This window comes from Portunus trituberculatus, chromosome 37 (genome assembly GCF_017591435.1).
Source record: "Portunus trituberculatus isolate SZX2019 chromosome 37, ASM1759143v1, whole genome shotgun sequence".
Taxonomy (NCBI): Eukaryota; Metazoa; Arthropoda; class Malacostraca; order Decapoda; family Portunidae; genus Portunus; species Portunus trituberculatus.
This window is the reverse complement of record NC_059291.1, coordinates 9,920,663-9,925,662: the sequence shown is the minus strand read 5'-3', so window position 1 is coordinate 9,925,662 and position 5,000 is coordinate 9,920,663. Positions and strand designations below refer to the sequence as shown.

The window sequence follows — 5,000 nt, the reverse complement described above, 5'->3', positions numbered from 1 at the left end:
GGAGTGATTTATTTCCTTTCTTGAAAATGGGCGTGACATTTGCTAGCTTCCACTCCTGGGGACTTTCCTGCTTGTAAAGTTTTATTGAATATAATCGTGAGTGGTTTCACGAGCTCATTTTTCGCTTCTTTGAGAAGCCTGGGTGATATCTTGTCTGGTCCAGGCGTTTTGTTTACGTTCATGCTGTTCATGACTGTGAGGATTTCATTTTCTGTAACTATGAAGTCAGGCAGTGTTCTGCCTTGTGCCTGAGGCTCTGGCATGGGCAAGAAAAGGGGGGGAGAGAAGAGAGAGAGAGAGAGAGAGAGAGAGAGAGAGAGAGAGAGAGAGAGAGAGAGAGAGAGAGAGAGAGAGAGAGAGAGAGAGAGAGAGAATCAAGCAGAAATACAAAAGTGAAGAGATAAGAAATGATAACAAAAGAAAGGAAAAAGGAAAGAAATGGAAGAAGAAAAAGAAAGAGAAAACATAGGAATAAGAGATTTTTCCTACAATGTTTTTACTTCCTTCATTCTCTTCTTTTCTTCTTCCTTTATTCCCCTCTCCTTCATTCCTCCTCCTCCTCCTCCTCCTCCTCCTCCTCCTTCTTTGTTATCCATCTTTTATCGACTTTCATCATATTTTATACTCTTCTATCAATCGTGAGAGAGAGAGAGAGAGAGAGAGAGAGAGAGAGAGAGAGAGAGAGAGAGAGAGAGAGAGAGAGAGAGAGAGAGAGAGAGAGAGTGTACAAGAAGGTGTCGTTGTAGTCTAGCTCTCTCTCTCTCTCTCTCTCTCTCTCTCTCTCTCTCTCTCTCTCTCTCCCAAAAGATACTGATAAAACATTTTCCTCCAACACAAGTAAAGGGTGTGAGGCAGACAGGTGAATCTCCCTCCTCCTCCTACCTCCTCCTCCTCCTCCTCCTCCTCCTCCTCCTCCTCCTCCTCCTCCTCCTCCTCCTCCTCCTCCTTAACTCACCTCCCTATGCATCATCTCTCTTACCTCTTACCTCTTTCTTCTCCTTCTCCTTTTTCTTCTTTTATCAACATTTCGTTTTCATCTATTCATTCTTACTTCTCTTTTTCTTCATTCATTCATTCTTTCTTTTTATTCAGTTATTATTCCTTCTCTTCCTTTTTTATTATCTACTCTTCCTTTCTTCTTCCTCCTTCTCCTCCTTTTTTTTTATCTTATTCTCTACTTATCCTCCTATCTTCTATACACACTGTTACCTCCTCTTTTCCTCCACATCCTTTCTTTCCACATTCTTCCTCCTCCTCACTCTTCCTATTTCTATTTAATTATCCTCCTCCTCCTCCTCCTCCTCCTCTTCTTCTTCTTCTTCTTCTTCTTCTTCTTCCAGGACAAGAAAATGGAAAACTACACATCTAAATATCAAAAAAAGGGGAAAAAAGGTCGGGAAGGAAAAATGTGTGATATTCTCTCCCTTTGAACATTGCGCCTCCTCCTCCTCCTCCTCCTCCTCCTCCTCCTCCTCCTCCTCCTCCTCCTCCTCCATTCCCACCAGCATATATTTCCTCTTCACTCTTACCCTTCCATCTATCCTCCAACTCCTCCTCCTCCTCCTCCTCCTCCTCCTCCTCCTCCTCCTCCTCTTGCTTTCCTCTTTCCTCCTCTTCCCGTTCCTTCTTTCCTTCCTTCCAACATACATACTTCCACCTTCCTTTATTCTCCTACCCACACACACATTTCCTTATTCATCTCTCTCTCTCTCTCTCTCTCTCTCTCTCTCTCTCTCTCTCTCTCTCTCTCTCTCTCTCTCTCTCACTTTCTCTCTCTACTACCTTATTCTCCACACGACTCTCTCCCACTTCTTCCACTACCAACTCCACAAAGCCTCTATACTTTCTCCTCCCCCTCCTCCTCCTCCTCCTCCTCCTCCTCCTCCTCCTCCTTTGATCGGATGGTGAGAAGAGGAGATAAACACACTGAACGCAAAGTAAGAATTATGGGCAGAGAGAGAGAGAGAGAGAGAGAGAGAGAGAGAGAGAGAGAGAGAGAGAGAGAGAGAGAGAGAGAGAGAGAGAGAGAGAGAGAGAGAGAGAGAGAGAGAGAGAGAGAGAGAGAGAGAGAGAGAGGTGAAAGCTTAAACACGAAAGGGAAATGTAAATGGATAGAGGATGTTGAAAAGGAAGAAGAGAAGAAAGAAGGGTGTGTGTGTGTGTGTGTGTGTGTGTGTGTGTGTGTGTGTGTGTGTGTGTGTGTGTGTGTGTGTGTGTGTGTGTGTGTGTGTGTGTGTGTGTGTGTGTGTGTGTGTGTGTGTGTGTGTGTGTGTGTGTACGCTTCATAGGGACTTGGTTACATACATGAATAATTTACGAGAAGGAAAAAAAATATGAAGAAAGGAGGAGGAGGAGGAGGAGGAGGAGGAGGAGGAGGAGGAGGAGGAGGAAGCTGGTATATAAAAATGCATAACGCACAAAATTACGCACATAAGGTTTCGTGTGTGTTAGAAAGTTCTTTGTGTGTGTGTGTGTGTGTGTGTGTGTGTGTGTGTGTGTGTGTGTGTGTGTGTGTGTGTGTGTGTGTGTGTGTGTGTGTGTGTGTGTGTGTGTGTGTAAAAGCGATCACAAGTACACTTTTATGGTGATGGCAGTAATGTTGTGTACGTGTTATGGCGGGTGGGCGTGGTGTGTGTGTGTGTGTGTGTGTGTGTGTGTGTGTGTGTGTGTGTGTGTGTGTGTGTGTGTGTGTGTGTGTGTGTGTGTGTGTGTGTGTGTGTGTGTGTGTGTGTGTGTGTGTGTGTGTGTCCGGGAGAGAGGTGGAGCGTGGGGTGTGTCTGGTATGGGTGCATGTTGGGCGGGGTGAACATCAAGTTGGCAGCGGCGGGGGTGGTGGAGGGGCGGTGATGGTGTAAGGTAATAAGAAGGAAGAAGGATGTGAGCATAGGAAATAAACTAATAAAGAGGGGAGAAGAGAAGAGAGAAGCAACAAAAGAAGAAGGTAAAGAGAAGAAGAAAGAGTGATAACAAAAAAAAAATGATAATGGCCGTGGTAAGTTTTTGAAATAACAACAACAACAACAACAACAACAACAACAACAACAACAACAACATGAGAAAAAAAACAAAAATATCAGAAAGGAGGACGATAGGAAGGGAACTGAATATAAAAAAAAGAAAAGTAAAAAACAAAAAAAAGAGACATGAAGATGAAAGAAAACAAAACAAAACAAAAATAAGACAAAAGAAAAGATGAAAGAGGAAAAATAAAAAAAAAATAATTGGAATGAATGGAAACGAAAACACAGGAATAATTGGTAGAAGGAAAGAATCATAAAGAAAAGAGACTAGGAGGAAAAGGAAAAAAAATGATAATAATGAAAATAAAAGACAACTGGGGATAAGGGAAGGTAGAAAGAGATGATGGAAAGGGAATATGAGGGTAGCGAGGGGAGAGAGGGGAGAGTGAGGGAGAGGAAGGAAGGGAAGGGAAGGGAAGGGGGGAGATGGGGCAAGAAGAAGAGAATATTTATCAAACAAAGCGGAAGAAAGGACACAAAAAAAGGAAAGACACATTGTGGGAGAGAATGCCACTTGTTACTATTACTATTACTACTGCTACTACTATTACTACTGCTTGTCGTGGTGGTGGTGGTGGTGGTGGTGGTGGTGGTGGTGGGAAAAGCTATAATTGGAATCCAGAAGTATTAGCGATGGTGATGGTAGTGTGGTGTTGGTGAAGTAGTAGTAGTAGTAGTAGTAGTAGTAGTAGTAGTAGTAGTAGTAGTAGTAGTAGTAGTAGTAGTAGTAGGAGGAGGAGGAGGAGGAGGAGGAGGAGGAGGAGGAGGAGGAGGAGGAGGAGGAGGAGGAGGAGGAGGAGGAGGAGGAGGAGGAGGAGAAGAAGAAGAAGAAGAAGAAGAAGAAGAAGAAGAAGAAGAAGAAGAAGAAGAAGAAGAAGAAGAAGAAGAAGAAGAAGAAGAAGAAGAAGAAGAAGAAGAAGAAGAAGAAGAAGAAGAAGAAGAAGAAGAAGAAGAAGAAGAAGAAGAAGAAGAAGAAGAAGCAACAACAAGCCCCACTACCACCACCAGCAGTACAAGTAACAACAGCAACAGCAGCAGGTGACAGTAGCGAGCGGGGCGGTTACAGTAATGGTGGATGATGGTAAGTAGTAGTAGTAGTAGTAGTAGTAGTAGTAGTAGTAGTAGTAGTGGTGGTGGTGGTGGTGGTGGTGGTGGTGGTGGTGGCGTGGCTCTGCTCCTCTAAGGCAGCTCGCATTATGAATTTTATATCGTGCCTTAGTCCACGCCATTAGGCAAATTGGCGGTCTAAAATAATGCCTCAGCCTCAACCTCTCCCTCTCCCTCTCCCTCTCCCTCTCCCTTGTTCCAGTGTTTTTTCCCCGCCTAGTGTGTATATTTCTGAGTGTTTTTTTTTTCTTTCTCTCTTCCAAGCAGGCAAATGTGTACTGTCCGTCAGCCCAAGTGTGTGTGTGTGTGTGTGTGTGTGTGTGTGTGTGTGTGTGTGTGTGTGTGTGTGTGTGTGTGTGTGTGTGTGTGTGTGTGTGTGTGTGTGTGTGTGTGTGTGTCCGAATGACCCAGACACTCCCAAGCACACGCACATATGCACATACAGATGCTTACGGTGGAAAACTTTGCAAATAAATGTTTCTTTTTTTCTTCGCTTACGACAAGAATTTTTACAAGTATTACAGCATTAACTCCCTCTCCTCCTCCTCCTCCTCCTCCTCCTCCTCCTCCTCCTCCTCCTCCTCCTCCTCCTCCTTAAAAATACACACCAATAACACCGCACTTTCTCACGGTGGACATTTTTAAAAGGCCTACCAGGGCGGCGCCACGACTTCCTTTGCTTACATGAAAATTATAAAAATGAGAGAGAGAGAGAGAGAGAGAGAGAGAGAGAGAGAGAGAGAGAGAGAGAGAGAGAGAGAGAGAGAGAGAGAGAGAGAGAGAGAGAGAGAGAGAGAGAGAATCCTTTCACTACAAAAAATATATCACTGAAACCGAATATAACCATCTTCTAATATATCCATTAAAACAAAA

At 43.9% G+C, this 5,000-nt stretch overlaps 1 protein-coding gene across 3 annotated transcripts in view; it reads right to left on the bottom strand.

Moving 5' to 3' along the window:
• LOC123514058 (protein amalgam-like) overlaps window positions 1-5,000 on the bottom strand; it is a 310,100-nt gene that overhangs the window by 265,282 nt on the left and 39,818 nt on the right. The gene's annotated exons all lie outside the window — the stretch shown is intronic.